This window comes from Arachis hypogaea, chromosome 2, assembly GCF_003086295.3.
Source record: "Arachis hypogaea cultivar Tifrunner chromosome 2, arahy.Tifrunner.gnm2.J5K5, whole genome shotgun sequence".
NCBI classification, from domain to species: Eukaryota; Viridiplantae; Streptophyta; class Magnoliopsida; order Fabales; family Fabaceae; genus Arachis; species Arachis hypogaea.
The window spans coordinates 33333818-33340742 of NC_092037.1; the positions used below are offsets into that span (position 1 = coordinate 33333818).

The following is a 6925-nucleotide window of genomic DNA, read 5'->3' on the forward strand; positions in this document are numbered from 1 at the left end:
TGCTGGGTGACTTTACTGCACCTACTCCCGATTTCTATGGGAGAAGCATCTCTATCCCTGCCATTGGAGCAAACAACTTTGAGCTCAAGCCTCAATTAGTTTCTCTAATGCAATAGAATTGCAAGTTCCATGGACTTCCACTGGAAGATCCTCATCAGTTTTTAGCTGAGTTCTTGCAAATCTGTGACACTGTCAAGACTAATGGGGTTGACCCTGAGGTCTACAGACTTATGCTATTCCCTTTTGCTGTAAGAGACAGAGCTAGAACATGGTTGGACTCCCAACCTAAAGAAAGCCTGGACTCTTGGGAAAAGCTAGTCAATGCCTTCTTGGCAAAGTTCTTCCCACCTCAAAAATTGAGTAAGCTTAGAGTGGAAGTCCAAACCTTCAGACAGAAGGAAGGAGAATCCCTCTATGAAGCTTGGGAAAGATACAAACAATTAATCAGAAAATGTCCCTCTGACATGCTTTCTGAATGGAGCATCATAGGAATTTTCTATGATGGTCTCTCTGAACTGTCCAAGATGTCCTTGGATAGCTCTGCTGGAGGCTCTCTTCATCTGAAGAAGATGCCTACAGAAGCTCAAGAGCTAATTGAAATGGTTGCAAATAACCAATTCATGTACACTTCTGAAAGAAATCCTGTGAACAATGGGACTAGTCAGAAGAAAGGGGTTCTTGAGATTGACACTCTGAATGCCATATTGGCTCAGAACAAAATATTGACTCAACAAGTCAATATGATTTCTCAAAGTCTGTCTGGAATGCAAAATGCACCAAGCAGTACTAAGGAGGCTTCATCTGAGGAAGAAGCTTATGATCCTGAGAACCCTTCAATAGAAGAGGTGAATTACATGGGAGAACCCTATGGAAACACCTACAATCCTTCATGGAGGAATCATCCAAATCTTTCATGGAAGGATCAACAGAGACCTCAACAAGGTTTCAATAACAATAATGGTGGAAGAAACAGGTTTAGCAATAGCAAACCTTTTCCATCATCTTCTCAGCAACAGACAGAGAGTTCTAAGCAGAATACCTCTGACTTAGCAACCATGGTCTCTGATCTGATCAAAACCACTCAAAGTTTCATGAGTGAAACAAGGTCCTCCATTAGAAATTTGGAAGGACAAGTGGGTCAGCTGAGCAAGAAAATTACTGAGCTCCCTCCTAGTACTCTTCCAAGCAATACAGAAGAAAATCCAAAAGGAGAGTGCAAGGTCATCAACATGGCCGAATTTTGGGAGGAAAAAGAGGCAGTGAACGCCACTGAGGAAGGCCTCACTGGGCGTCCACTGGCCTCCAATGAGTTCCCTAATGAGGAACCATGGGAATCTGAGGCTCAAACTGAGACCATAGAGATTCCATTGGACTTACTTCTGCCATTCATGAGCTCTGATGAGTATTCTTCCTCTGAAGAGGATGAGTATGTCACTGAAGAGCAAGTTGCTAAATACCTTGGAGCAATCATGAAGCTAAATGACAAGTTATTTGGAAATGAGACTTGGGAGGATGAACCCCCTTTGCTCACCAAAGAACTGGATGACTTGTCTAGGCAGAAACTGCCTCAAAAGAGACAGGATCCTGGGAAGTTTTCAATACCTTGTACCATAGGCACCATGACCTTCAAGAAGGCCTTGTGTGACTTAGGGTCAAGTGTAAACCTCATGCCTCTCTCTGTAATGGAGAAGTTAGGGATCTCTGAGGTACAAGCTGCAAGAATCTCACTAGAGATGGCAGACAACTCAAGAAAATAAGCCCATGGACTTGTAGAGGATGTTCTGGTTAAAGTTGAAGACCATTACATCCCTACTGATTTCATAGTCCTAGAGACTGGGAAGTGCATGGATGAATCCATCATCCTTGGCAGACCCTTCCTAGCCACTACAAAGGCTGTGATTGATGTTGATAGAGGAGAGTTGATCATTCAAGTGAATGAAGAATCCCTTATGTTTAAGGCTCAAGGATATCCCTCTATCATCATGGAGAGGAAGTATGAAGAGCTTCTCTCAAATCAGAGACAAACAGAGCCCCCACAGTCAAACTCTAAGTTTGGTGTTGGGAGGCCACAACCAAACTCTAAGTTTGGTGTTGAACCCCCACATTCAAACTCTAAGTTTGGTGTTGGGAGGTTCCAACATGGCTCTGAATATCTGTGAGGCTCCATGAGAGTCCTCTGTCAAGCTACTGACATTAAAGAAGCGCTTGTTGGGAGGCAACCCAATGTTATATTTTATCTATTTTATTTTGTTATTTTCTCTTTTTTGTAGGTTGATGATCATGAGAAGTCACAAAATCAATGAAAAAAGCAAAAACAGAATGAAAAACAGGAAGAAAAACAGCACACCCTGGAGGACGCACCTACTGGCGTTTAAACGCCAGTGAGGTTAGCTGTTGGGCGTTTAACGCCCAGTCTGGCACCATTCTGGGCGTTTAACGCCAGAAAGGGGCACCAGACTGGCGTTAAACGCCAGAAAGGGGCAAGAAGCTGGCGTTAAACGCTAGAAATGGGCACCAGCCCGGCGTTTAACGCCAGAATTGGCACAAATCGAGATTTTGCTTGCCATTTGGTGCAAGGATGACTTTTCCTTGACACCTCAGGATCTGTGGACCCCACAGGACCCCCACCTACCCCACCACTCTCTCTCTTCTTCACCCATTTACCAATCACCTCAACACCTCTTCCCCAAAAACCATTCACCTATCAAATCCCATCTTTCTCTTCACCACTCACATCCATCCTTCATAAAACCCCACCTACCTCACCATTCAAATTCAAACCACTTTCCCACCCAAACCCACCCTCAAATGGCCGAACCCTCCCATCCCCCTCTCCTATATAAACCCTCCTTCACTCCTTCATTTTCACACAACATACACACCACTTCTCCCCTTCTTGGCCGAAAACAAAAGCCATTCCCTTTCCCCTCATTTCTTCTTCTTCTACTCTCTTCTTTCTTCTTTTGCTCGAGGACGAGCAAACCTTTTAAGTTTGGTGTGGTAAAAGCATTGCTTTTTGTTTTTCCATAACCATTTATGGCATCCAAGGCCGGAGAAACCTCTAGAAAGAGGAAAGGGAAGGCAAAAGCTTCCACTTCCGATTCATGGGAGATGGAGAGATTCATCTCAAGGGTGCATCAAGACCACTTCTATGAAGTTGTGGCCTTGAAAAAGGTGATCCCCGAGGTCCCTTTTTCACTCAAAAAGGGTGAATATCCGGAGATTCGACATGAGATCCGAAGAAGAGGTTGGGAAGTTCTTACCAACCCCATTCAACAAGTCAGAATCTTGATGGTTCAAGAGTTCTATGCCAATGCATGGATCACTAAGAACCATGATCAAAGTGTGAACCCGAATCCAAAGAATTATCTTACTATGGTTCGGGGGAAATACTTGGATTTTAGTCCGGAAAGTGTGAGGGTGGCGTTCAACTTGCCCATGATGCAAGGAGATGAACATCCTTACACTAGAAGGGTCAACTTTGATCAAAGGTTGGACCAAGTCCTCACGATCATATGTGAAGAGGGCGCCCAATGGAAGAGAGATTCAAGAGGGAAGCCGGTTCAATTGAGAAGGCATGACCTCAAGCCCGTGGCTAGAGGATGGTTAGAGTTTATACAACGCTCAATCATTCCCACTAGCAACCGGTCCGAAGTTACCATAGACCGGGCTATCATGATCCATAGCATCATGATTGAAGAAGAAATAGAAGTTCATGAGGTTATAGCCCAAGAACTCTATAAGGTGGCGGACAAGTCCTCTACCTTGGCAAGGTTAGCCTTTCCTCATCTCATTTGTCACCTCTGTTATTCAGTTGGGGTTGACATAGAGGGAGACATCCCTATTGATGAGGACAAGCCCATCACTAAGAAGAGGATGGAGCACACAAGAGACCCCACTCATCATGAGATCCCTGAGATGCCTCAAGGGATGCACTTTCCTCCACAAAATTATTGGGAGCAACTAAACACCTCCCTAGGAGAATTAAGTTCCAACATGGAACAACTAAGGGTGGAGCACCAAGAACACTCCATCATCCTCCATGAAATTAGAGAAGACCAAAGAATCATGAGGGAGGAGCAACAAAGACAAGGAAGAGACATTGAGGAGCTCAAGCACTCCATAGGATCTTCAAGAGGAAGGAAGAGCCGCCATCACTAAGGTGGACACGTTCCTTGATTTCCTTGTTCTTTATTCTTCTGTTTTTCGAATTCTAGTGCTTATGTTTATCTATGTTTGTGTCTTGTGATCATTAGTGTCTTAGTGTCTATGCCTTAAAGTTATGAATGTCCTATGAATCCATCACCTTTCTTGAATAAAAACGTGCTTAAATTGAAAAGGAAAGAATTGCATGAATTTTGAATTTTATAACAGTTTAATTATTTTGATGTGGTGGCAATATTTTTGTTTTCTGAATGTATGCTTAAACAGTGCATATGTATCTTGAATTTGTGGTTCATGAATGTTGGCTCTTGAAAGAATGATGAAAAAGGAGACATGTTACTGAGGATCTGAAAAATCATTAAAATGATTCTTGAAGCAAGAAAAAGCAATGAAAAAAAAAGAAAAAAGAAAAAAAAAAGAGAAAGAGAAAAGAAAGAAAAAGAAAGAAATAAAGTTGTGATCCAAGGCAATAAGAGTGTGCTTAAGAACCCTGGACACCTCTAGTTGGGGACTTTAGCAAAGCTGAGTCACAATCTGAAAAGGTTCACCCAATTATGTGTCTGTGGCATGTATGTATCCGGTGGTAATACTGGAAGACAGAGTCCTTTGGGCCACGGCCAAGACTCAAAAAGTAGCTATGTTCAAGAATCATCATACCTTACTAGGAGAATCATTAACACTATCTGGATTCTAAGTTCCTAAAGAAGCCAATCATTCTGAATTTCAAAGGATAGAGTGAGATGCCAAAACTGTTCAGAGGCAAAAAGCTAAAAGCCCCGCTCATCTAATTGATACTGATCTTCATAGATGTTTTTGGAATTCATTGCATATTCTCTTCTTTTTATCTTATTTGATTTTCAGTTGCTTGAGGACAAGCAACAATTTAAGTTTGGTGTTGTGATGAGCGGATAATTTGTATGCTTTTTGGCATTGTTTTTAGTATGTTTTTAGTATGATCTAGTTAGTTTTTAGTATATTTTTATTAGTTTTTAGTTAAAATTCACTTTTCTGGACTTTACTATGAGTTTGTGTGTTTTTCTGTGATTTCAGGTATTTTCTGGCTAAAATTGAGGGACCTGAGCAAAAATCTGATTCAGAGACTAAAAAGGACTGCAGATGCTGTTGGATTCTGACCTCCCTCCACTCGAAGTGGATTTTCTGGAGCTACAGAAGCCCAATTGGTGCGCTCTCAACGGCGTTGGAAAGTAGACATCCTGGGCTTTCCAGCAATATATGATAGTCCATACTTTGCCCAAGATTTGATGGCCCAAACCGGCGTTCAAAGTCACCCTCAGAAATCCCAGCGTTAAACGCCGGAACTGGCACCAAAATGGGAGTTAAACGCCCAAACTGGCACTAAAGCTGGCGTTTAACTCCAAGAAGAGTCTCTACACGAAAAAGCTTCATTGCTCAGCCCAAGCACACACCAAGTGGACCCGGAAGTGGATTTTTATGTCATTTACTCATCTCTGTACACCCTAGGCTACTAGTTTTCTATATATAGGACCTTTTACTATTGTATTTTAAAAATCTTTTGATCACTTTAGATCTCTAGATCATCTTTGGACGTCTAGTTCTTAGATCACTGGGAGGCTGGCCTCACGGCCATGCCTAGACCTTGTTCTTATGTATTTTCAACGGTGGAGCTTTTACACACCATAGATTAAGGTGTGGAGCTCTGCTGTACCTCGAGTATTAATGCAATTACTATTGTTCTTCCATTCAATTCCGCTTGTTCTTGTTCTAAGATATCACTTGTTCTTCAACTTGATGAATGTGATGATCCGTGACACTCATCATCATTCTCACCTATGAACGTGTGACTGACAACCACCTCCGTTCTACCTTCAATTGGGTGAATATCTCTTGGATTCCTGATTGCACGATGCATGGTTGATCGCCTGACAACCGAGTGCTCGTCTGACAAACGAGCCAACCATTCCGTGAGATCAGAGTCTTCGTGGTATAGGCTAGAACTGATGGCGGCGTTCAAGAGAATCCGGAAGGTCTAACCTTGTCTGTGGTATTCTGAGTAGGATTCAATGATTGAATGACTGTGACATGCTTCAAACTCCTAGCAGGCGGGGCGTTAGTGACAGACGCAAAAGAATCGATGGATTCTATTCCGGCCTGACCGAGAACCGACAGATGATTACCCATGCTGTGACAGAGCATAGGCAGCGTTTTCACTGAGAGGATGGGAGGTAGCCATTGACAACGGTGAAACCCTACATAAGCTTGCCATGGAAAGGAGTAAGAAGGATTGGGTGAAGACAGTAGGAAAGCAGAGAGACAGAAGGGAAGGCATCTTCATGCGCTTATCTGAAGTTCCTACCAATGAATTACATAAGTACCTCTATCTTTATTTTATTGTTTATTTTCGTTCATCATCATATCATTTGAGTTTGCCTGACTAAGATTTACAAGACGACCATAGCTTGCTTCATACTAACAATCTCCGTGGGATCGACCCTTACTCGCGTAAGGTTTATTACTTGGACGACCCAGTGCACTTGCTGGTTAGTTGTGCGAAGTTGTGTAATGCCATGGTATTGAACACCAAGTTTTTGGGGTTCATGACCGAGGATTATGAGAGTTGTGAAAAGTATTGTTCACAATTTCGCGCACCATGCGCGTTGTTCACCCCCTTTTTTTATGCAAAATGCAAAATGTAGTATGCAGATGCTGATGCAGATGTTATGAATAATTCCAGGTTCAATAAAACTCAAAAACAAACAAAACTAAATAAAATTATAATTGA

At 42.4% G+C, this 6925-nt stretch overlaps 1 non-coding gene across 1 annotated transcript; it reads right to left on the reverse strand.

Annotated features, from left to right (window-relative positions):
* Positions 1-362: 362 nt before the first annotated feature.
* On the reverse strand, positions 363-470 carry LOC112764568 (small nucleolar RNA R71). The gene has a single exon (XR_003183246.1). It is a non-coding gene; the product is annotated as a small nucleolar RNA R71 (small nucleolar RNA).
* Positions 471-6925: the final 6455 nt, after the last annotated feature.